Source organism: Heterocephalus glaber, unplaced genomic scaffold (assembly GCF_053883595.1).
Source record: "Heterocephalus glaber isolate CG9 unplaced genomic scaffold, H.glaber_assembly_v1.0 deba00001666, whole genome shotgun sequence".
NCBI lineage: Eukaryota > Metazoa > Chordata > Mammalia > Rodentia > Bathyergidae > Heterocephalus > Heterocephalus glaber.
The window spans coordinates 10453226-10479916 of NW_028258406.1; the positions used below are offsets into that span (position 1 = coordinate 10453226).

Consider the following 26691-nt stretch of genomic DNA (forward strand, 5'->3'; position numbering starts at 1 on the left):
ATATCCATCAGATAACTGCCAGAAAGCAGAAATGCAGATATTAAAATGAGTCAGATCGAATTTGCCAGGGAGATTGTTAATGTAAATGCCTGTTTGTTTATTCATTTCTCAACACTGAACCATTAAACATACAAATCGACATGATCCAAGAGAAGAACCTCAGTCACTGGAGGTGTGATCGGGAAATGTCGATCTGCGTTCACTTTGGATGGACTGCATAAAGATAATTTATGATCCCCCCAACTTTATCAAGTCTTGAGTGTAAAGTGAAAAAGGTCAAGAGGCTATGAGTGAAATAAGGACATGGTATATATTTTCCATTTTTCATACCATCCTAACCCAAGCACCTACAAAACTAAGGGTGGGAAGTTAACTCAACCATCAGAGAGAGTGAAACTCCATCATCTTTCCAGCCTCCTGTGTACTCAGGTGTCTGATGGAAGTTCACCAAGCAAAGAGCAGATGGCTACAGAAAAGATCTCCTCTGACACACAGCTGCTTCTCCACCTGTCCCCAAGCTCACCTGTCTTCTTCCCCTTTAGGCAGAATAGGCACTTAACAAGAAGGAAAACTCTGAAAAAGAATCACAAGTCCAATCAGAGGTAAACAAGTTTAAGAATGCATTTTATGACCCTCTTCTCACAAGGTAATCTAAGTAAGTAAAATTACTAGCACTGTACTAGTCAGCTTTCCTGTCACTGAGACATGATACCCAACACCCACAATTTAAAGGACAAAAGGTTTAATTTAGCTCCCAGTCTCAAGAGATTCAGTCCATGGCTGGCAATCTCAAAGGCAGAATTCTCGTGGCTGAAGGGCTTTCTGGAGCAAAGTTGCTTAGTTCATCCTGGCCAGAAAGCAGAGCAGGGAAATAATTCCAGAGTGGCATGAGAGACAGACCATATATAGTACCTAAGACTATGCTTCCATGCCCACATAGATACACAGTTGCATGCTTTACTAATCTTTAAGGCATCTCTTAATTCAATGAAATTGCTATGATATTAATGGTCACAATCCACCCTTTGTTGACTTAACCATACACATCTCCTTAAACCACACTTATTCTCCAAATAAAGATAATAGAAAATTCAAAATTCCATCTAAAATAATACAACTATCTCCAATAAAACTAGAAACAATAATCCCTTCCCTGAAGTCTCAACGGTTCCAGCAGTTTTCAAAAGCCCAAGACTTTTCTGAGCCTCAAGTCAAATTCTTAGCTGTGAGTCTCTGTAAAATCACAAACAAGTTACATAATTCCAAAGTCCAATAGAACAGCTTAAATATTCCTGTTCAAAAAGGAAGGAATACATGGATAGAAAAGAATTGAAGCAAAACAAGACCAAAACTCTGCCGGGCAAATATTAAGTCCTACATTTCTACATCTGGAATTTGGGAATATGATAGTAAAATGTGAGTTCCAGAGGGCTTAGGTAGCCCTACCACTATGGCCTTGCTGGTTGCAACCCATATGTGCTAGTTACTTGTCTCTCATTGCTGAGACAAAGTACCCCAAGCCAAAGTTAAAGGGGAATGGGTTTCTTTGGCTTACAGTTCATAGAGGTTTCAGTCCATAATCAACTGGCTCCAAGCCAGGGATAGCAAACAGGCATTGCAGAGGAGAAACAACATGGCCCTCACATATTAGCAAAGGTAACAAGGGGAGTTTAACAAGGTCTTCCTGCCCCTTTTTTCTCATCCAGACTTCTGGGATTAGGGTGGTGCCAAAACACTCACTCACATTTAGTGGTTTAGTAATCACATTCCCTTAATCCCAGCATCACACATTCCAGATTCAGCCACCTCTGACTAAATGAGGCTTTAGGGGGACATCCAGACCCAAACCATAATACCTCACAGCCTTTATCTGGAGCTGTCTCTACTCTTACACTGCAGCTTTCCTGGGCAGGCATTCCACATTCCTGGCATCTCCACCTTCCTGGGGTATCCACTATACCTTTGACTTCATTCCCATAGGTTCACACATTGCCCTCTCATGTAATCCTTACCTGGACTCCCAAGCCTCCCTTTGAAATCTAGGTGGAAGCCTTCCTGACCCCACAACTCTTTTACTCCAGTAAAACCAGCATTATGTGAATTACACCAAGGTTGGCAACTAGCTCGACCAGTAGCTGGACCCCTTGGATCAAGGTTGCAGCAGTCTCTGAGTTCATGGATGGCTGAGCACAGTGAAATGAATCCCAGGGAACCAGTTACCTAGGAGGATCTTCTTGAGCAGGGAACCCAGGGACTCTCTCTTCAAATGAAAGGTTTATGCTTTTGCACACTTGAGTCTGCAGTGGGTGGGGTCTTGCTGATTCCTGAGATGCCCCCAAAGCATCTTTCTTCTTGTCCCTGTACAAAGTACTTGCTTTCTTTTTAATGGTGGTAATCTCTTTAACAGTCACAACTCCATTGGCCTCAGCTTTATACATGGTTCCTTCTGGGCCAAACTTTAGGTTTTTCAAATTTTTCTGCCTTTCCTTAAACCCTCGGTTTCCATTATAAATCTGGCTAAAAGTCACCAGAAGCACCCATGCCATAGGCTGAATGTTAGGCTGTCTTAAAATTTCCTCCACCAGATAAATTAGGCTACTGCCCTTAATCTCAGTCTCCTGAAAAGTCTCAAGACATGACAAAATGTAGAAAATTTTCCTACCAGAGTTTAACACGCATGACCCCTAATCCAAATGTCAGAGGAGTCCTTGTTCCTAACTGAAATCTCCTGAGCCTGTGTTCTGCTGTGTTTTATTCCAATCAGCATACTGGTGTTTAAACTCTAATCAGAATCATCCCATCAGGCTTCTGCATCTTAATGCTTCTCCAAATCACATCACCTCACATCACCAAACCTTTCAAACTCTACCAGAAAACCAGTTCCAAAGGCTTCTAAACCATATGATCAGAATAAAGTCACTGCAGCAGCCCACTCCTGGTACCAATTTTCTGTATTAGTTAGTTTTTCTGTCACTGAGACACAATACCCAACACCCACAACATAAAAGAGGAAAGGTGCACTTAGGCTCACAGTTTCGGGAGACTCAAATTTGGTTGGCAAGCTCCAAGGCAAAAACTTCACAATGGAAGGGTATGGCAGAACAAAGCGTCTTAGTTGATGGCAGCTGGGAAACAGAGCAGGGGAATGATGCCACCAGAAAGGAATGGATGAGGGACCATATATAGTACCCAAGGTCACACTTCCATTTCCCACTAGGCACACTAATTTTCTAGGCATTTCTTAACTCAATAAAGCTGACATATCAGAATTAATAATTATAGTTTATAAAATATATTTTTTATCAAACTGCTTCTTTGGTTTGACTTACAAAGCAATTAAAGTAGCTGTTTAAAAAAATTCTCATGCCACAAAACTGTATTATCAGTTTTCTGTATATGTATAGTTAAATGAAGTCTGTAAGTGTGGCTTCTATAGAAATAATATTGAAGCTTTGTAAAAACACAATCTTGGATAGCTAGGTCAGTTATTTTCCAAGTTTTATCTTAGACTTTCTGAGGGAGTGTTGGGAATTGATTATGTAGGATCTCAGGGAAAATAGTAGCCTTATGAGAGAAAGTTCATATTAGTGGCAGAAAGGTAGTATTTATAGCCACTGCCTACCCCAGTTTTCTCCAAGTGTCTAAAAAAGTATTGATAAAAATAGCTGCTCCAAGCTTGGAACTGGTTGCATTATTTATTAAACCACTTTTTAAAACAGTATTCAATTGACCAAATCACAAAAGAAATCAAATTTGTACATTTGACTTTCCTCATCCTTTTTAGTTCCTAAACAAGAAAAGCACTAATAAGTAGGGGGAAAATCAACAATGAGGGGATATATATTTTGGTAATCCACAAAGTCCAAATATTAATTAATGCAAATTAGGTAATTATATATACATGAAGCGAAACAAAGATGAGCACCCTAAGATGTACACACACTCACAAGGATACAGTATCATTGGAAGTAGGGTAAAGCTGGAGCAATTCAAATGTATTACGTACTGTAACATTAGTTACTGTGCACTGAGCATTTTCAAGACAGATTTTCATACCTCCTTAGCTTAAAGAAAGTTTTTATTACCCCTTTAGCAAGTTTTAAAAGAAGTCAAATGACATTACAATAACCAGAAGGAGAAGGACAAGTGAAAGTTAAATACTTTAAGGTAGTGAGGGGCGCGAATGGGCGCGGGATCGGTGGGCCAGGCTGGCTGTGAGAATGAGATGTGTGTATACTCAGTTCCTGACATGATATAAACACGCAATAGGAGCAACTCCATGGGCATCGGAATCAAGGAGAACTTGTTTTTGAATCCTAGTAAGGCTCCGGGAGCAAGGTCAAGGACAGAGAGACGATGGTCTCAGTGACTATTGGCCACTTCCGAGTGGATCCAGTTCTTTAAGGAAGCCGGCATTCCCTCAGGACCTGCCATGAATTACGCTGTGGTGTTTGTGGATAACAGGATCCAGAAGAGCATGCTGCTGGATCTCAACAAGGAAATCATGAACGAACTGGGCGTGACCGTGGTGGGTGACATCATCGCCATCCTCAAGCATGCCAAGGTGGTACACTGCCGGGACATGTGCAAAGCTGCCACTGAATCAGTGCCCTGCAGCCCCAGGCCCCTCCCGGCTGAGCTAAGTCTTGGCGCCCCTAGCGCTGCCTCCCGAATGATCACCAACAGCCTGAACCGGGACTCCCCACCCGGCACTCCCACAAGGCAGCCAGACACCAGTACCTCCAAGATCTCAATCACTGTGTCCAACAAGATGGCAGTAAAGAGTGCCAAGGCCTCTGCCTTGGCCCGCAGGGAGGAGGAGAGCCTGGAGGTTCCCACCATGCGGCACCAGGTCACTGCCGAGATGGAGAGGAAATACATCATCAACATGCCCAAGGGCACCATACCACTGACCCGCAAGATCCTCGAGCAGCAGTAGGTGGCCAAAGGTCTGCACAGGACGTCCATGTTTAACTGCCTCGGCGCCGAGACCAAGGCTGACATGACCACAGGGAGCAAGCCCACAGGAGTTTTCAGCCATCTGGGGGCCACCCCAGAGATGGATGAGGATCTGGCATGGGACAGCGACAACGAAAGCAGTAGCTCTGTCCTGCAATACGCTGGCTTTCTGAAGAAGCTAGGATGGGGCAGAGCCAAGGCCAGTCCCCAGCCAGCACTGACTGTCAAAGCTAAGGCCACAAGCTTGGCTAAGGCTACACCAGCTGCTGCCCCAACTCTGTGGCGTCTTGCCCTTTCTTCCCGCCCTGGGCTCAAGAGGAAGTTGGAGTCTCTGTCCAAATTCAGCATCATCCAGAGACTGGGCAAGGCTGCCCTTGTGCCCAAGGCCCAGTACAGCCAGGTCACGAGCACCAGGAGTAAGTCTTCATCTGAGGTCAAGGTCACCATTAAGAGGACTCTGGTGGGGCCCCGGGGGAGCAGCTCCAGTGAGGGCCTCGGTGCCCAGATGGGCCATGCAGGCACTGTGAGGGTGTTCAAAAGACTGGGCCGCAGGACCTTCTAGCTCACATGAGGGCAGGGTGCAGAGCCCCCCCAGCTCCTGGCTCCATCTGAGTCTGCCTCGAGGGCCTGCTCACCTCCCTGCCAGCTCTGGATGGCACTGCTTGTCTCCTCTGGGTGTTGGCCCTAGGCCCAAGCCCTCTAAGCACGCACCAGTTTTCCTGGGCTGGGTGGTCACTGTGGCCTGGTCTTGCCTGCTCTGGGAATTTCCCTTCTCTCCTGCCCTCTGTGCTCTGCTCTTTGGCCGTGACCTTGGCAGAACCCACTTTCTCCCTATCCCAAGGGCCCGGTGCCCTTCTCCTCTCCCCCAGCCCCCTTCCTCCCTCTTAGCAGCATCTGCTGCCAGCTCCTCAGCTTCTTGTTCTCCTCCAGCCACAGAGGGTAGTCTCCTGGGGGCTCCTGGCTCCCCACACCCTGGCTTCCCTCACTCCTCTGTCCCTCCCCTGCTACTGTAACATCACTCTTTCCTCTCTTCATCCTGTTCATTTCTCTTCTTTTTCTGTCCCTGTGGCAAGGCCCAACTGTCTGCTGTGTCCTGCCTGACCCTCCTGCACCTCCGGCCTCCCAGTAGCCCCCTCATCGGTGGTGGCATCGAGCCTGTAGAGACTGTTAGCTGCCCTCCACTCCCAGGCCGGAGGGACCCCCAAGCCTTGGGCTGCAGCTGGGGCACCTCCATTTTCCTGCCTTGGCCATCTTTTTCTCTGAAAGTTTGTGGTGAATGCTGGGCAAAGGGCAGTGGGAAGGGAGGCCAGTTTAGAGAGAGAAGACAACAGCTGTATTAATATATTTTTGTGATTTCCAAAAAAAATACTTTAAGCACTTCATATTTTAAAAGTGGTTTTATTTTAGAATGTCAGTGGCTTATGAATTACAGGAGGGAAAAACAATTTGCAAAAGAGTTAAAGTCAATCCCATGCTCCTAGGGCAGAGAAGCTGAGCCACATGGGCACCAGAATTACCCCACCACCACCACCATGGAAATGAGAAGACACATAAACAAGCCTCAAAAACAGACTTCCAGATCACCTACAGCAACCTCAAAGAGAAATGAGATGGAACAATCTGACACTCAACCAACCGGACTCTCTGAACTGGCAACAAAAGAGGATCTGGGAAAAATGAAATCAGAAATAATCACTCAGATAACAGCAAAGATTTTGCTCATGGTGCAAGACATGATTAATAAATCTAGAGAGGAAAAAAGTAGAGGATCTGAGGAACATGATGGAATCCCAACATAGGAAACAAATGGAATCCATAAAACAGATGCAAACAGATTTCCAGGAGATTAAAAACTCCATCAAAAGTCTGTGCAGCAGAATGAACCAACGTGAGGATAGAATTTCAGATATAGAAGATAAGATTGCAATTAGTGAGGAGGAAAAGAAAAAATTGCTTTAAAATTGTAAGGGAACACAAGAAAAAAAATCCAGCAGCTGCCAGATGATGCAAAGAAGGATAACATAATACTGATTGGAGTCAATGAAGAAAGAGGAGAGACTGCAGATGACATAAAAAAAACTGTTCACAGAAGCGATGGCAGAAAACTTATCAAGGAGGGGAAAAGAACTTGACATACAGATAAGTGAGGCATATAGGACTCCAGCTAGCCTTAATCAAAAAAAAATCTACACATAGGCATATAATAGTTAGAATTCCAGAAATCCAACAGAAGAACAAAATTCTACAAGCAGTGAGAGAAAAGAAGCAAATCACATACAAAGGAAAGCCCATCAGAATCACAGCAGACTTCTCAATGCAGACCCTCAAGGCAAGAAGAGCTTGGAGTGATGTATTTCAAGGCAAGAAGAGCTTGGAGTGATGTATTTCAAGCCCTAAAGGAAAACAGCCTCCAACCCAGATTGATGTACCCTGCAAAACTATCTTTCAAAATGGATGGAGAAATAAGATACTTTCATGATAAAGAGCACCTCAGGAACTTCATGAATACCAAACCAGCACTCCAAAAAATTTTAGACAATATCCTAGGAAAAGACAATGAGGATCACAACCCCAGGAAACCCAGCAGAATGAATCCATGGGGCATGACAAATTAAACGCAAAGGAGGAGAATCCAACAAAAAGAAAAAGTCATGACAAGGCTTTTAAAACTTTGAACTTCATCTCCTTAATGAGTGTATAATTTAATCTTGTTATTGTACTGATTAGTATTTTTCTGATTCTAGAGTTGCACACCATTCCTTGTGCTATACTGGCTATTTATCATCTTCTTATGTCTACATTTTAATTGGGTTGTCTATTAATGAGCTCTAAGAATTCTTCATATATTCTGGTTATAGGTTATATGCATTGGAAATATGGCCTGTTTAAGGGCTACTTTTCATTTTAATGATGTCATTTAAAGTTCTAAATTTTGATGGAATCTCATTTATCAATTTTTTTCTTTCATACATCATGTTTTTTGTATCCTAGGTAGTTCTTGCCTACCCTGAATTCATAAATATTTTCCCTTATAATTTCTCCTTAAAGTTTTATACTTTTAGGCTTTCTTATTTAGGTTCATAGATTCCTTCAAGTTATTTTCATGTATGGAAAAAAAGGGTTGAGGTTGATTTTTTTATATACAGATACCAGGTGTTCTACTGCCTTTGGCTGAAAACACTGTCTCTTCCTTGGCTCTTGAATTGAGTTTATATTCTATAAAATGCTAATGTTAAATAATCTTTCAAAACTCAGTGGACCATATATGTGTGGTTCTATTTCTAGATTCTCTGTTTTAGTCAAATGATCTATATGTCTTTCCTTACACCAACACTGCCTTGATTACTGTAGCTTTAGAAGAAGTCTTAAAACTAGGTACTAAACGTCTTCCAACACTGTTTTTGTTTTTGTTTTTAACTTTTCCAGGTCCTTTGCAATCCTACATAACTTTCAAATTGCAATATCCAATTCTTCATTTGTAGCAAGTATACACAGACCTGAATTTTTATATATACCTTGTGTTTTCTAATCCTGCTAAATTCAAGTACAAGTTCTAGGGGCTCCTAGAGATTTCTTAGTATTTTCTCTGTAGATGATCATTTCATCTACATATAAAGATTTTGCTTCTGCTGTGCCAATCCTATCCTAGTTGTATCATTTTATTGCCAGACTATTTTGGTGGGGACTAGGTTTCAAAGTTTAATGGACAGATAAAGAGTAAGCATATCTGTCCTTGTTCCCCACCTTAAGGAGAAAGCATTGTATCTTCTCCATTCGTGTAAGGCATTCTCACTGGAAGTATGGAGTACATGTCTTTAATCTGTTGAGAAGTTTCTGTTCTACTTCTAGTCTCCTGATAGCTTTCACCATGAACAGCTGTAGAATTTAGTTCAATACTTTTTCTCCAACTACTGACAGGATCATATGGCTTTTTCCTTTCCTCTGTTACAATGATGACTTTTGAGGGTGGATCTTCCAATGCTGAACCAACACTGCCATCCCTATAACAAAACCACTTTCTACATCCTGCCAGATCTGACTTCTAATAGTTTGTTTTGTTAAACAACTTTCTATGTATGTTCATACTTTTTTCTTCTATTATCTTTATCCAGTTTTAGGATTAGCACAATGTTGAGTTCCTAAAATGAGGGGAGAAGTGTTCCTTCTTTTTTCACTTTAAATGTTTGATATAATTTATCAGTTAAAATGTTTATGAGCCTGCTGTTGTCATATAGGTACATTTTCAAGCTAGGAATATACTTTCTTTAATAGGTGCTATTCAAATTTTATATTTCCTCCAAAGTTAGTTTCATTAATTTGTCTTCCAAGGTACTTCTTAGAAATTGTCAAATTTATTTCAAAAAAAATTTTGTAATATGCTTTCTATATGCTTTTAAATTCTGTTAAATCTATGGTAATGTCTCCTAGATCTTAATATTGTAATTTTAAAAATGTATAACTGATATTGTGTAACAGGAGGAAAAGGTCTAAAAGAACAGGGAAATTGGGAGGGGTAGGGGAAGGGAAAAGAGGGAAAGGAAAAAATATGAGAAGAGGAAAAAAATGGAAACAAGGTCTTTGCAAATAGGGAACGGTGGAGGGGGTGAAGGGAGGTCAAAGGAAGGGGAAAAATATAAGAACCAAGATACTCATGTAATGGTACAAGATCCCAATATGAATGTAACTGTATTTTATACCTAAAATGTACCCATAAAGTTAATGGGGAAAAAAAAAGAGTTAAAGTCACTTCAGACATCATCAAATTATAAGCATAACCCCTGACTAGGCCACTATTTTCTAGTGTTTTATGTAAAACTCAAAATTGAATTGCCAACAGACATGGAAAATTAAATTCCCTTGAGAAAGTTGCAAGAGCCTACATTTTGCTATAGGAAAAATAGAACATTAATGGAAGTTGCATAATATCTGTCTTTTTTAATCAAAATCTCAACCGGGCCCTAAATAACAGCATGCCTCAAAGGAAGCACCACTAAGAGAGGAAGAAATACTCCCCTTTGGGTGAGACCTGTCCTGTCTATCAGGAACTGGTATGATGGATAAAGGATGCTCAACCAGGGAACCAATCTCAGCTTTTAGTGTTTAAACATGCATTTAGGCTATTTATTTGCTCTTGGAGATTTGACCAAAGAAACCACCAAAATGGGTTTTTAAGTACTTCAATTTCTAGGCTTATAGACCTAATAAAATGAAGAACTAACAAGCTAAAGAAAAGGTAGTGAGATAAAGTGACACATGCCCTGAACTCAGAAGATGTGGCTTGGCCTTGAAGCTCCACCAAACACCAGTTCTGAGACTTGGATAAGTAATTTAACCTCAGTGTTCTTATGTGCAGAAGGAAGGTAATAATAAAACCTGCTTCTCTGGGTTGTAGTAAGTATCACCATACAGAGAAAGAGCTATACTTGACATTAGTTATTACTTCATCACCATCCCTATTGTGGACATGTGATTAAGAAAGGAAAGACCAGAGGCTATCTTTTAAGATGTACCAGTTATTTGCATATATTTCCTCTGCCAGTTGGCCTTAACACAGGGTCCAGCCTTCAGAAATTTAGACTCAGAACCCATATCATTCAGCAGCAGGATAAAATAGACTCTCATTTGCAAAGTGGAATCATGTCAACCCAGTCCAATGGTACTGATATATAAAGCCAAAATCATAATTTAATTGATTTGCAGTGAAAATTAGTTGGTACATGGACATAATACATTATTTTATATGTCCAGCCCATTCTTTCCCTGAAGACAAATCTGCATGGAAAGCAAAATCACAGGCAGAAGGGGAAAGTTTGCTTGAGGACATAGACATATTTCACATAGCGATCTCTCTAAAGAATCTTGGGTTTGGATCCCTGTAATCCCAGGTACTTGTGAGACTGAGGCAAGAAGATGGTGAGTTTGAGGCCAGCCTGGGCAACTTAGTGAGACCCTGTCCCAAAATAGAAAGTGCTGGGGATGCAGTTCATTACTAGGCCTGGGTTCAATCTCCAGTACCAGGGTGGGGGGTGAGAGGAGATTTAGGGTATTCTGGTTATGGGCCCACCTGAGAGGTGGAACTGGTCCTTGACATTAGAACTTTGACTTACCATGTAACTTCCCCTTCTCCACTCTAAAGGAGGTGACCAATGAGATTGGGGCAGAAAATGCAAGCAAGAAGGTGGCAGGATATGAAATTGAAAAGTAAGCAGAACTAGAGAACTGTCTTTTCCAAAGATAACTACTATAATATTTAGAAACATCTGTGAATGCCTTTTGGTTGTTACATGGAAGAAGTTCTACAGGTTTTCCTGACTTCAAGTTGAAGAGGAAATACCCTCCAGGATGACTCCTTTCCGGAAGACTCTCCCATTATTTAGAAACTCCTCTCCATCACCTATCTCCCCAGCTACCATGGTCTGAGCCTGAAGTTGATCTTTTTGTATTTTGTTACTCCATGCCTCTTGCAGGTGTTACAACAAATCTTGACAGGAGTATATTTGGGGTGCAGAGTAAGTTGCCAACAGCCTCGTTTAAATGGCACATTAGCATGTGTCAAAGCAGGTAAAGGTGAGCTCCTATGTTTTTGTGAGATTATTATATGATTCTTGAACTAATAATCAGTACACTTCTTATTACTAGACTCTGTCTGTCCTTTCCATTTAAATGTTCACATACGTCTGTCAAGATCAACACTGGCTTGATATATAGACATAGACAAAATAATCACCTGACCTAACTTCTCAAAAATTACTGTTTAAAAATGCCCACAAAGACTTTTTTTTTATAAATCAGTCTTATACTTCTGTCAAAAACATTACGATCTCTAATGATCTAAGTCATTATTGCTCAACTATTTTAAAAAATTAATTTAAAAATACTAACAGTTGCCAACCAAAAAAGATGAAATAATTAATTGTACCAAATAAAAAGACATAAAGAGAAAAATCGATGAACATGTGGAATAAGAAAGTACATAAATTTAAACAAGAAAAAAGGAAAATGAAAAATATTTCATTATTTGGTGTTGATAATAATAAATATTTATGAAGTGACACCTATATGCAAGGCATTGCTCTGCTATCTCTATTACTATCTTGCATAACCTTCACAAGGTCCTCTTATCCTCACTTTACACGCAATGAAACAAAACAAGCAAAAACCACAGAGATTGTGTATTTCTTTTGAGAAAGAAGACATTATTTTATTTTCTCTGTCACTTCAGGCCACTTTTTACATAAATAGATGTGTTCACATATGATGCAATATTGCCTATAGTGTGCTGTGCCTGGACAGAAGGCACTGAAACTTGTTGAGTAGTGTACAAATCTTATATGACAATGGCAACATGGATCACTCTTTAAGAAAACCAGGCACACTGTGAAAACCTATTGTGTAACACACAGGTCAAATCATTCCCCTAAAATGTAGCGCTGCATTGTCAAAAGTTCAAGAAAGCTTGAAAGAATTGAGTTGGCCTGTAAAGTCAGTTTAAGGCCAATTTTCCAATGCCACATTACAAAAGGGCTGCCCTGTACAACACCTAACAATAAGAATCAATGAGCATTAAATTAAGATGAGTTAAGAGTCTGAAAGAAGGTGGTAGAACAGGCAGCTGGCTGAGGTTTTGCCTTCCATTATAGTGAAATATTTCATCTTCCTCAGCAAGTGAAATGACTAGCCAACACCTAATTAAACTGCACAGTGAGTGTGCTGTGCCGCCTGTAAAGAATGACAGACATATTGCCTCACTAGTAGTAAGCTACAGAAGTCAATAGCTGACATTTACTCAATGAAATACAAATTGAGATAAGCTAGCTTCACTTTTTATTCAGCAAATTCAAGTCTGCAATCAATTTCTGTGCATGTATAGACTATGGAAATTGGCTTTAAATTGACTTGTTTCTTCCTAAGCTAATTAGAGTATACAAGTAAATGAATAATCAATTGCTAATGCTATTCTTACCATATATATTTCAATGAACAAAACAATTCTGTCAAAGATGGGTATTATTGTGTTCTTTTCAAAAAGAAGCTACTAAATGGTCCACGTACATTGTAAAACAGGAGCTAAAGATAATTTAAAAGACTTTCTTATTTCTTGAACAAATATAAAACCTCCCCTGCTGTTATTAATCTTATAGAAAGACCTCAAATGAACGAAAAGCCTTCCTAAAAAAAAATAGCTTTGAGCTCTCTCAGTCCTTATTGGCTTTACTGATGTAGTAGTTATTGCACAATGCCTAATAGTGAAGCCAGGAAATTCAGGTTCAAATCCTACATCCATCATCCCTTGACCTAACAATTCTACTTCTGAGTATGCAATACAGAGAAATGAGTGTTCATGTCCACCCAAAAATGTTATTTTAGGCCTTTATTTTTCACAAAAGCTCAAAACCAAGAATTCTCCTAATGTCCATTGACCACAATAGGCTCAAACAAATTGTGGAAAATTCATACAGTGAAGTAGTACACAGCAGTAAGAAAGCACAAACTACTGGAGTACACAGCTGAATGAAGCTCATACACATAATTCTGAGCCAGTATGAACTATATTATTCTATTTATATAAATCTCAAATATTCTATTTATATAAATCTCAAAAAGTAATAGATGTGAAAGATGTTTGAATCATTGGTTTCATTTTAAATTTTTTAAATTTTAAATTATATATATTTAAGATATGTAGAGAAGTTTTAATATACAGAGTGAACTGGTAACTATAGATGAGCTAAAGCTAAAAAGCTAACTTTTCTTTTTGTGGTGTGGACATTTACATCTATTCTCTTAGCAAACTTTAAGTATATGATCCACTAATATTAACTATAGTCATCATGTGTAAATTAGTTCTGTACAACTCATTCACCCTACATAAGTGAAGCTTTGTACCCTTTGACCTACATCTTCCCACTTTCCCTATCCTTCACTCTTGGTAATTACCATTCTACTCTTTGCTTTTATGTACTTGACTTTTTTTTAGACTGCACAAGTTTACATGGTATTTTTCTTTCTGCATTGGGTTTATTAACATAGTGTCCTCCAGTTTCATCCAGGTTCTTATAAATGGTAAAATTTAGTAAGTTTAAAGTTGAATAATCTCATATCTATATATATATTTATGGCAATGCCATACAGGCATTTCACATATATATCACAATTTCTTTAATTCTTTTTTCTATTCATCCACTGACAGATACGAGTTTGATTACATACCAAGGTTATTGTGAATAATGCTACAATGAACATGGAGGTACAGATGTCTCTTAAAATAATGATTTCACTTTCCTTTGGATTGATACACAGTAACGGAGTTTCTGGATCATAAGGTAGTTTTATTTTTAATTTTTTGAGGAACCCTCCTACTATTTTTCATAATGGCAATACCAACTTATATTCTGCATAGTGCTTGCTGTTGGAAGAGGTATTACTTGGGAAGGTACATGAATGAAATTGCCCTTTCTAGACATGTTTCCTCATCTAAAAATTGGGTATAATAATGTAATTACTTCATGGAATGAATATGAGACATAAATACAATAATTTACATACAGCTTTTAGCAGAGAGTCTTATACATAGTGCATGTTTGATAAATGTTGCCTATTATTATTTCTCTCTGAGAATATAGTCATAAATGGACAAGATTTGGGAGTTATAAATTGCTTCAGGAATCATAATTAAAGTAGCAGCTCATATTATAAATATATATGAACCTGGTTTTAAGGAAAGCAAACATATATGATTTTATTTTTATAAATTTAAAGGAAAGTTTTAGCTTAAAAATGTTCACCACAGAATTCGTTTACATAACAAATCATATTTGGTCTTCCATATCTATGGGTTCTGCATCCATGAATTGAAAAAACTATAGATGAAAAAATTCAAAAAAATTACATCTGAATTAAACAATTACAAACTTTTTTCTTGTCATTAATCCCGAAACAATATAGTATAAAAACTATTTACATAGCCTTTAAATTGTATTAAGTATGGTAAGTCATGTAGAGATGACTTAAAGTATGTGGGACTATGTATGGGTTATATAAAAATATTACATCATTTGATAAAAGGGATTTTAGTATTCATGGGAAGTTCTAGAAAACAGCAAAACTATCCCCTGTGGATACCAAGGGATAGCTATACTCCAATAAATTTCAAAAATTACTAGATATAACCCAAAAGATAGGTGTCTACTTTACTTTTTGGTGTATTTTAAGTAAAGCAAAATACATTCACATTTGCAGCCATCTCTCTGGAGACCAGACCACTTGATCTGGAAAAGAGACATTTGACAGATAACCTGACCTCTGAAGATACCATGGGACCCAGAGACTATTTTTTAAAAAGTTAATTTTCTATTGGAGTTCCATGGATAAAAGGAGTTAAAAGTATTTACCAACTTCTTGCCTAAGCACGACTTACTGGTCTTGAAAACTCTTGAATCTTTCTTGGAAGAGTTTATGAGAAAGAGTAGGTAGTTTTATTCATGACTATTGCCAAAGTATCTCTAAGGTTATAGGACTGATTATGAGGACTATAAATTTAAGGTGTTAACTAGCACAGCTGAGACTTTGGAAATTCCCTAGCCTACAGAAAACCTTGTACTTGAAAATTCTTATTAGAAAATTTCCAAAGATTTTACAATAAATCACATAATATGTCAATCTACTTGAAATACATGAACTGATAAAAGCTAACTGCCACGGGCTAGGGAATTATAGAGAACTGATGAAAACATACTACCTCAAATTTACATAAGCTGAGTAGGAATAGTGGGGAACAGGCTCCCCTCAAGCCCCAGCACACGGAGGTGATCCTCAACCCACCTCTTCCAGACCAGTGCTTTCCATTATAATTTTCTGTTATGGAGGTGTTTTCTAGCTGCTCTTTAATTCTGGAGCCACTACACAGGTATGCATACTGAGCAATCAAAATGTGGCTACTGTAACCAATAAATCAACTTTTTATTGTATTGAATTTTAATTCACTTAAACTTAAACAGTAATTATTGTACTGGGCAGTAAAGTTCTTGCCTGTCAGATCTTAACAAACTCAGACTCTTTCAGTTGAAGACTTTAATGACCTACTCTTGAAGATCTAATTTTTCCCACAGCATGAGCCGGTCTTTTCAAAAATAAGGCACAATCCAGATGCTTCCATCCCACCACATGCCCAGTTTTGCTGCCCCTGGATCTGGTTATATACAGATGAGATCCACCTGCTCACATAGGCCCCGAGCCACTTCATTTTAGGTCTAGTTCTTTCTTTTGCTCCTGCTCTTCTGCCTCAGTTTCCTCCCAGCTTTCTGTTTACAGAGAGGTGAGGAGTCCTGTAGGAACTTTAACCCAGATGTCCTAAGCCATAATACATTCTCTTTAGTTGCCACTTCTGCTCTTTTAGCTCCAGCCTCTGACTGAGCTGTGGCTAGGAATGGAATGCAGTGCCCAGAAACACATGATTTTCACCGGGCCAAAATCTGCCACTGTTATCCTCATTAAACACTCAGCAACCCTCTCCAACACCAAGCTAGACAGATGATTTGGGTACCCTACACCTCAATGCTGCCTGTCCACAGCTTCTGCTTCTTCCTTCTTGGCTTCATGATTAAGGCTGGGTCTAGGTTCTTAATTCAGTCTAAAGTTATTCTGAAACAGAGTTGTATTCCCAACAGAAATACATATGCATTCAAAAGTAAATGAACAGGTAGAATGAATATTTTACTCGCATTTATAAATGATAGTAGAATATAAAATGTTTATTATATTCATGACAATAAAGACCATTTTTAAGATTTTCATAAAATATCATGAATTATAAAAGATCATCATGTGCTGTCATTGACCACTGACATAACTGAAGGAGACATAACAAAACTACAGGAGGCACATGCATATAACTTGGTTTACAAATACTTGACAGATATGTAAATGTATAGATTCCCAAAACATAGCTTTCTAAATGAGTTGCAGCCTTTCAGAATGAAGTGGCTATTTCTGAGGGATACCAAGGTGATCCGTCCCCTGAAGGATGATTTAATTCCTCATTCTGTCCAGAAAAGGGGCAGACAGCATTGCTGGCTTGTGGTTTTGAACTCTGTCATATACACTTGGCAGCTCTTCACTTTGGGAAGCAAAGACTTGAAAGTAACATCATTTGAGTTCTGAGTGCTCTGGTTGGAAATTCATACTTCTCAGCTGGGGAATCTGAGAGACCAGGGTCTTTGAAGAAAGTTCAATCCTGCAGGTATTTTCATGGTAAAAGATACTTGCTTGTTTGGAATACATGGTTTAATCTTTCAGGATCCTTAAATGTTTCTTGTTTTGAATACTCTGAAACAATTTGGAAATAAAGCAAAATAGTTTAAAATCTAAAATGAGAAAAATCAAAATGCTACATTGCAATGTACTTGAAAATGCAAACTACATTCAGTTTTGTGTGTACTGGTTTTCTAAGCTCTTTTCTAACTCTTTTCAGCCTCTGTCTTTTCTGCCAGTGATTCGTACCTCCACCTGCTGGCACACTGAGGAAATGAAGTGAAAATCAAATTCAAGCAAGTCAGTCAAATCATTTGCTGGAATCTTTGATGCAGGTTTGATGAAAGGAATGAGTGAAATTACAATCAACATGAAATTTCAGAAGATTAGCACTTATTAATCTATTCATTCTGTGTTAACTATTAAGAGCCATAAAAATGATCCAAAACCATTAATTAAACTTATCTTCCAGCCATCAGCTTTTAATTTAATTGTCATGCTATCACCCATGTGTCATCTTTCAACTGTCTCACTAAAACTTGTACAGAAAAATCAGGGAGTTGGAGTATAAACCAAACCATTAATCAATACATGTCATTCAAACTCAAACTTAGAAACATCCTCAGGAATGGAAATCAATCATAAATCTTTAAAGGACCCATAAAATAAGCGTTTAAAACTCCACTTGAAAATATGCAATAGCACATATTAAAAACATGAACTCCAGAACCAGATTTTCCCATTTGAAAACTAAGCTCTGCTTTTTACAGGTGGGGGGCATTGACCAAAGTACTCCAACAGTTCTGTGCCTCAGTTTCCTATATGTGAAATGGATTAAATGATCATATCTATCTATTAGTACTGTTATATGGATAAGTGGACTAATATTTAAAAGCATCTAGAACAGTTCCTAGCACACAGAGAGTGTTATTTTGATGTTTATTAAATAAATAAAAGGTTATTATGGAATATAGACAAGAGAAAATGTGTTTGTTGTTACCAAGAAACTGTATCCTCCCAAGCTGAACATACTGCCTTTCTCACATTATCATCTGCCACTGCAGATGTGAATCCACAGTGCCTACTTACTGTTACGTTAGGAAGAAGAAACTGAGTTAAGACCAGAATAGGCTGGTACTTCTCTAAACAGCAAGTAAACAGTAGGAGTTCCTGTAACAAATTACTTTATATTTTAAAGGCTAATTTAACATTAAATGACTTGAACGGATAAATTCATTGAAAAATCTTCAGGTTTTAAGGTGACACTAAAATTGGTGCTCGCTTCAGCAGTACATATACTAAGATGACACTAAAATTTTCCAAAAAGTAAAAGAATACAGTGGAACTTCTTAAAAACACACACACAATTTTACCCTAGTCTAAAATGTAACTGTGATCATAAGAAAAAAATCACACAAGTTGCAATGTATGTGCTGGTTAAACCACACCTTTCATTTTTTTAGTCAGTAAATTTGCTATTTTTGTTTTGTTTAGTTTTGTGTATATATTTGATGCTGGTGGTTCAACATGAAGAAGGGAAAAAATAAAATACAGACAATACAAAATAATACCAGGCAGTGATAAATGTTATAAAGGAAAATAAATCAGGGTAAAGAAGATGGACAGAAACAAGCAGGACAGGCAGCCCTGGGTATGAGAAACATCTTGAGTAGATGGGCATTTTAAAGCAGAGGACAAAACAAAGCAGGAAACAAACAATGTGGATATAGGAAAAGAGCTGACCAGTGAGGGAACAGTAAGACCCTGCAGACTGAGATGAGATATGCTTGGGGTGCTCAACAAACAACAAGGTCAGTAAGATGATCTAAGTTACCAAGAGGAACAGTCCTAGGAAATCAGGTAAGAAATCCAAGGGATCAAATAATGTAGGACTTTCTAGGCCATCTGTGGCTAATTTACAAATATGGCACTCAAAACTGTTTGGCAATTTTTCAGTGCGTTGGTAGGGACTTCATCTCCTCTCCTCAAAATTAGGTGGACTTCAGACTGCTTGGACCAAGCAGTGTCACTTTAGAATATGCATCATGAAAGATGTAACTTCTTTCTTGTTGGGTGAATCATTCATGTTTGCACTCCTGAACTGCCATGTGACTTTCCTGAGGTTGCCATGTTGTAAGGAAGTCAAGCCACATATAGAGGGAGAACGTAACCCCCATTTCCTCTCCCCCAGGTAAGCTTTCCTAGACTTTGAGTCATTGTAGCTCAGTAAACAGACATTTAACTAAATAGGCCTTCAGATGATTCCTTCCCCCAGCTATCAAATCCTCCCAGCTACGGCCCCAGACACTTGGGAACAGAGACAAGCCATATCTTCTGTGCCTTGCGCAAACTAACCCACAGAATCCATGGCATAACAAGATGATTGTTTAAGCCACCATGTCTGAGGATAGGTTGTTACTCAGCAGTAGTAACTGGGACACAATGACAAGGATTTAGGATTTAATTTTAAATGAGAAGACTTTGAAGAGTTAAAAAATGATGTATGATTTATGAAGTAAGATCAAGGCCAGTTCTTACATAGAGAATAGTTTGCAAAAGGACGAGAGTGGAAGCAGCGAGGCCAGTTTGGGGATTTTTCAGTTATCCAAGCAAAAGGTACTGGTCTATGGAATGGAGAAACAGAAATGCAGGTGGTGAGAAGTGATTTGATTGAGCATATATCTAGAAATTAAGCTAATCAGAAATTGCTTCTGGGTTAAAACTTGTGTGTGAGAAGGAAAGAATCAAGAATGCCACCAAGATTTTAGCCTCAGAAACAACTGAGTGAATAGAGGTATCATTTACTGAGATACAAAAGAATAGTTTGGGAAAATAGGAATCATTTACTTTCCAACTGTAGCATGTTCATTAGTCACCCAGATGGGAATACTGAGGAGGCAATTGAAAGAATGACTTCAGCACTCTGAAGATAGGCTCATTCTGTAGTATTATTCAACTCCAAATGCCTCATTGAAGGAACAATATCAACAAACTAGAGAATATTCAGAAGAATATAATTAGTATACTGATGCTTATAGTTGCCACCTCATTTTTTTTCTGGTACCGGGAATCAAACTCAGGACCTTGTGCTTGCCAAGTAGGAATGGTGCCACTGAGCTACCTCCCTAGCCCACCACCTCATTTTTTTTTTTGGAACCAGGGATTGAACTCAGGTCCTTCCACTTGCAAGGCAGGTCCTTCCACTGGCAGGGAACCACTGAGCTAAATCTCCAGCCCGACCACCACCTCATTTTTTTAAAAGCAGAAGGAATTAAACATAGATTGGGCAAAAAAAATTCTTTATGGTGAAAATGCATTTGAACCACTAGAAATCTCTTTAGGATTCATGTTTGAGTAAAGTATCTTCTTTGAGGGACTAAAGACCTAGTTCCTAAATAATTGTCTATCTTTCCCCACAGAAGCTGCACCCCAGGACCAGACATAATGCAGAGAATTTGACCATTACAGAGAATGTGTTTATAGGAAACCTTTAAATAACATGAATAGCAGATGGATTACATAACATAAGGTTGTGTCAGTGCATATTCTCTAAACAAAGTAAAGCCAAACAAAACCATGTATTCAGATCTTTGCAGCAAATGAAATCCTGACCTATATGAAATTTATCTCTTTTGAGAGATGGGTGCTTATTATTTAAGGCACCCAGTCTGGGGTATCTTATTATGGCATCCTGAAATGACTGAGGCACTCCCCTCTATGAAGGTTCAAGTGGGGCCACTTGTTTATTACTTAATTCAGTCAGGTATGGAAGTAAGGTGACTTTAGGAAGAAATTCAAAGTCATGGACTTGAACTTACCAATTTGCTTTGCAGTCATTTGATAGGATGCTTTTTTGAAGCCCTCTCTGCTGATATCAGAAATGCTGTCGTTCAATTCACTGTCTCCTTTTCCACTGTCCTTCACACTAAATTCATCTGGATTTGGATATGTCCCAGAAGTGAAAAGAGTTATCTTGCTATCCATTAAAAAAAATGTTCTAAGTGCCAAACACATTGCTTAGTGATAACAATAAATATTCTAAAATTACCTTAAACTTGCAGCAGATTTATCCTCTCTAGGAAAGGATGGGGAATGAGAAAGAACTGAGATTGAGCCCTATTTAAAAAGAGAGAGGAGCACAGCAGTTAATAGTATTTCACTTTTAGATATGGAGATGACAGAACAGGTTCCACATTCTTCTTCTAAAGAGCTTGAGGAAGACAGCATTGACCCTGAGGGAAGACTGCACCCACGAGGGACTGGGAGAGAGTCACCAGGGCCAATGATACAGAAGCAGACCTGGGCCTACAAAAATAGGTGGCTATCTGGCTTCTTTCTGTCCTCATCTGTGCAGCATTTTTCCTCCTAAGTTAAAAAGTACCTATACAAGTCCCCTCCCCCAAAATTAACCACTTGAAGACCCAGACATGATCAGACATTGAATTTTCATGAGGCCCCCGACATGAAAATCTAGTAACGTTCATGAGGACAATAACAGGCCAAAAGATGCTCTACCTGGGCAAGTGGGATCCCAGTCCTCTCCTGAGGAGAGGGACACAAAGATATTCAGGATCTCTGCAGAAATGGAGAACAGCGGTGACTCCATGAAGAATGTCCAGTTGAAGTCCTCAGGATTAGCTCTTAAATTTCTCTGACTTGGAGCAGCTTGGTCAGTCCTCGCCTGATACCCACTTGGCTAGCGCTCACAAAGCTTCTTCCTCTGCGACCTAGCCTTGCCCTGGCAGAAACAAGTCACACTAACAATGGCTACTGGCAGAAGGTTTCAGCCTCTGGCCAAGACACCGACCCAGACTACAGAAAGGTCAGGCTGCTGCCTCAGTCTGCCTGCTCTGTGCTTCTCACTTCCGGTCCCTTTCCTGGCTCCCTTGGCGGTGGCGTAGGCACCAGCACTACTTTACCGCCAGGTGGCACTGGGCCCGCGGGCACGAGAAGCAGTGTGGCAATGCAAGGCAGGGTAGGCCAACCTGTCCCGCACCATGATGACCACTGTCAGGGGGCCAGAGGGCTGCGGGGACAGGCAGAGCTGCAAGGACAGCTCATCTGTAATTGGCTGCAGCGCCACTACCCCGGGACCCCTGTCACTCCGGAGGAGAGTGTAAATCAGCTCAGCTTTGGAGTCCTTTGTCTTCTGCCTTCAGTGTGGACACGAGATAGCCCAAAGGCGCGTCCCGGGGCCAGAGGCACTTGGGCTGAATCATTGAAGAGTAGTGGGGCCACCAAGCGAGGTGCATGGTCCTTCAGATCCTCCAAGTGCAACCGTAAGAGACTCCTCATAGCTGTGGAGAGACAGTTCGGCCAGCTCCTCGGGGTCAAAGCCCCGTCGAGCGCGCAGCTCCCCAGTGACCGGATCCACAGAGATATAAGTGAACACGGCGTCCCCGGAGCGGCCCACCTCGGCCTATACCAGACGGTAGGTGACCTGGCCATTGCGGCCCAGGTCTGGGTCCCGGGCGGCCACGGTGGCCAGGTAGGCCCCGGGCGGGTTGTTTTCGGGCACCAACACCTCATAGACTGGCCGCGTGAAGAGTGGCGCGTTGTCGTTCTCGTCGCCCACTCGCACGGTGTAGGCCCTCTCTGTGCGCAGCGGAGGCGCGCCACGGTCCTCCGCCACCAGCGTCAGGTTGTACTCGGCGATGCGCTCGCGGTCTAGGGACGCCGCGGTCACCACCAGGTAGCTGCCAGTGTAGGCTGGCTGCAGCCGAAAGTGCTCGTGCCCGTAGAGGGCGCAGCGCACCTGCCCGTTGGCGCCCGAGTCCCTGTCCGAGGTGCTGACCAGCGCCATCAGGCTCTCGCGCGCCACCCCCTCCGGCACCAGCGAAGTGGCTCCGGCCTCAGGCGTCCCGGGGCCCGCCGACGAGGTGGCGTCCGCACCCCCGAGGGCAGCGGCGACAGCGGCGGCTGCAAAGGGCGAGGAGGCTGGAGCGCCCAGGGCAGCCAGAGGAGTGATGGAGATGTCGGGAGCGTTGTCGTTGACGTCGCGGATGCGCACTATGACCTTGCAGGTAGCAGCGCGCGGCCCAGCACCACGATCCTGCGCCCGCACGTCCAGCTCGTAGGTGTCCTGGCGCTCGAAGTTCACCGGCCCCGCCAGAGTGAGGCGGCCCGAGAGTGGGTCGAGCCGGAACAGGAGGCGCGCCTCCGGTGGGGTGCGCGCGCCAAAGGCGAACACCACGTCACCGTTGGGGCCCTCGTCCGGGTCGGCCTCGTCCAGGTCCAGGAGCAGCGAGCCCACGGGCGCGTCCTCCGCCAGCTCCACCTCGGCCACGGCGCCCTGGGGGAAGGCCGGGCTGTGGTCGTTGGCGTCCAGCACGCGCACGCCGAGGGCTGCGGTGGCAGAGGGGAGCTGACGGAGGACGCGCCCCTGGGCTCGTTGCTGCTGGGCCTGGACGCGACCGACCCGGACGAGGGCCCCAACGGTGACGTGGTGTTCGCCTTTGGCGCGGTGGGCGGCCGCCGTCCTGGGCCACCAGCTCCAGGCTGTAGGCGGCCTGGCTCTCGCGGTCCAGCTCCTGCAGCAGCACCAGATCTGCACACACCGGGCGCCGTCCGCACGCGTCTGCAGCTCCACGCTGAAGGGGCTGTTTGGCTCGGTCAGGCGCATGGTCTGCAGACCTTTAGGCCCCACGTCTTCGTCCGCCAGCACCTCCAGGGGGATGCGCGTGCCCACCGCCGTGCGCTGGGACACCTCCACAGGGATCTGGGCCCGAGGGAAGCACGGTGCTTGGTCGTTGACTTCCCTCACCTCCACCTCCACGTGCACCAGCCGGAACTGCTCCTGGGAGAAGCTGACCAAGTCTAAGGCCAGCACGCACTGCGGGGCTTGGCCGCACAGCCGTTCGCAGTCAAGGCCTGCGTCCCCGACAGTCAGGTGGCCGTCGCCCTCACGCACCCGGACCAGAGAGCTGATGAACATAATCAGGCGGAAGTAGCTTGGCACCTTATTCTGGGAATCAAACTGAACATAGTCAAAGAGAACACTGATGAGGGTACCAGGGGCTTCTTCCTCATGGGTGAGGAAATTGACAGTTTTGATGCAAGACCCTGATAGTAAGAGCAGCCTCAAAAGCAGCAAGAACTCCAGTCCAACCCATTCTAAGGTGTCACCAGGAAATCTGAGCCTTCTGCCAGACAGACATCTTTGTTCCTCAAAAAGAGAAGCCGATTTCAGGCTCTGCACTGAGATTTCTAGTTCTCTCAAGCCCTCCAGAGTGTGCAGTCAGAAGACACTTGCCTCCTTAAGCACATCTCATCACTAAACCTTCTCTGCTGTGTAATTGCTTTTCTCTGCCCCGGGGCCTAAGTATGCCTTTGTAGAATCCGAAGTGGTGGGAGCTTAAATAGACAAGAATATGCAAATGAGCACCTGGTCTGGCCAATCCGCAGAGTGTCTGGGCCTCTGGAACACGTTGCTCCCTTAAAAGGCATACAGAAGGGCCTGGAGAGCTGAACAGTGCAGGGGGTCATTAAGATCCGTACAGGAAAAAAAAAAAATGCTATCTGTTGTTCTATCCCCGGTACCAAAGGAAAAAAAAAAAAGATACATACAGAATTTGCACTGCACAAACACATCCTGCTTCCCTTTCAGTGTGTGCCCTCTCACTTTGATAATAAGATCAGGAAACCCACAGCTCTCTACTCTCTCCTAAGCACATTTACTTCTTCCTCACAGGCACAATTGCTCTTCTCTTTACCACTTGAGATGAACATACATGCCCCGTGCAGAATATCCTTTGCCACCCACAGTTATCCAGCTATGCTGGGCTATCATTTCCCGTCTTGAAGGCTTCTAAGACACAGCTTCTCCAGAGTGTGGCAATGTCTAATCAGAGAAGAACTGTTTTCTGAAGTAATCATTTCTGAATAGCCTTTCTATAGCAAAGAAACCATTAATGATGAAATCTCAGCTCTTTCATCTCTTTTTATGCCAGTAATTACTTATATGTGAGGAATCAGTGGCAGACAGGGAGGACTGTCAGCCATACTGCACTGTAAGGGATAGTCAAGGGTAAGAAAAAGATTTGGGGAAATATATTTCAGTCAGTCTTGTTAAAAAAAAATTGCTGTAGACCAATTATTTTCAAAAAGCCCACGGCTGAAAAAACCCACAGGTGGCTTCATAGGCAGAAGGCTAAGGAAACTTTAAACCATCTGTCTAAAGCACAATAAATACTCCTGTGTTAAATTCTCTTTATGTGTGAAGTGTTCTAAATGCTAAACAGTTTCACATGTTAATGATGACATTGTTCCTCATGCCACGGAGGAGTCATCAGTGCAGAGTGCTCTTCAACTGTGAGACCAAAAGTGACTCCATTTTGCTAATGTGAGACCAGAATGACTCCATTTTGTCCAAGATGGAGCAGTCTCCTTTATTCTTTCAAATTAATGATTAAATATGCTTAATCTGGGACAAAAGACATGATCTGTAACTCAAGATTCCTAAGCTCATTACTCAGCCATCTGTTTGCCCTAGAAACAAGTGTCCCGGGCCCACTATCTATAGGACAATCTGTTAACGTGCTGACTATCCACACAAGGCGGTCATGACCATGAGTCAAGATGTCTGCTGACCATCAGTCCGTGACAGTAGACCACTAACCTTTGTCCCCATTTTTCTTGTAAAAACCTATACGTAATCCCCTTCAACCCCCAATGAGCCTAGCCAATCAAAATTCTACACTTCATACTTGCTAAATGTTAACCAATCATATGGCTGCTAATGACCGAAGCTTGCTGTAACCTCTATAAAAACCCTGCTAATTTGGAACTCGGGGCTCTCAATCTTGATCCGCTGTGTCAGTGACAGTTGAGAGTCCCTGCTTAAGCTTGAATAAATGACCCTCGTGTGCTTACATCGGAAACGGCCTCCTGGTGGTCTTTGGGACTTCGTAATCTGGGCACAACACAACTAGTCATCTTGAATGAGCAAGCAGGCCAAGTTTTAATACACCCAAGCTTTCCTTGGCTCCGCCATGATCTGTAATATTACTGATTCCTGCAAGGACATGTCAGTAAATGACTCTTTTTTCTTTCAATATGAGGAAAGAATTGGCTTTTATTTTAGCACCAGGACATGAATCCAGCTCTGAAACTGAGCCACTTTTGATGAGATCACTAATTTTCTGAGGTTTTAATTCAGTGGACCATTTGGCAATGACTCTGATTCTAAGTACTAATAACCATTTTCATAGAAGTATAGTGGGAAGCAAGAGCTGATTTTGGTAGGGTACTCTGAGATCCTAAGAAAAGAAAGTACTTCATTTCATTTGTTATAAACTTTTAATCTTGCCCGATGAGGCATCAGTCTGAAAAACGAAACAGCTCAACTTCATCATTAGTAAAAACAGATTATTTTTAAGACAGTATCCTTGATGGCATGTGAGACAGTTTTCTTGGTTAAAAGTAAATATTCCAAGGAAGCTCCTCATTATTCAGCCTGTGGCTCCCAGGGGACATGAGAGGATG

At 41.6% G+C, this 26691-nt stretch overlaps 2 pseudogenes across 1 annotated transcript; one reads left to right on the top strand and one right to left on the bottom strand.

Moving 5' to 3' along the window:
- The first annotated feature begins 4335 nt into the window (after nucleotides 1-4335).
- On the top strand, nucleotides 4336-5531 carry LOC101706827 (uncharacterized protein C19orf47 pseudogene; annotated as a pseudogene).
- A 6557-nt stretch (nucleotides 5532-12088) lies between these two features.
- On the bottom strand, nucleotides 12089-24445 carry LOC101706592 (protocadherin-8 pseudogene; annotated as a pseudogene). The gene is made up of 3 exons (XR_015445899.1): nucleotides 23668-24445; nucleotides 21027-23567; nucleotides 12089-17283 (listed from the first exon to the last, which is right to left on the bottom strand). The product of XR_015445899.1 is annotated as a protocadherin-8 pseudogene (transcript).
- Between the last annotated feature and the right edge of the window lie 2246 nt (nucleotides 24446-26691).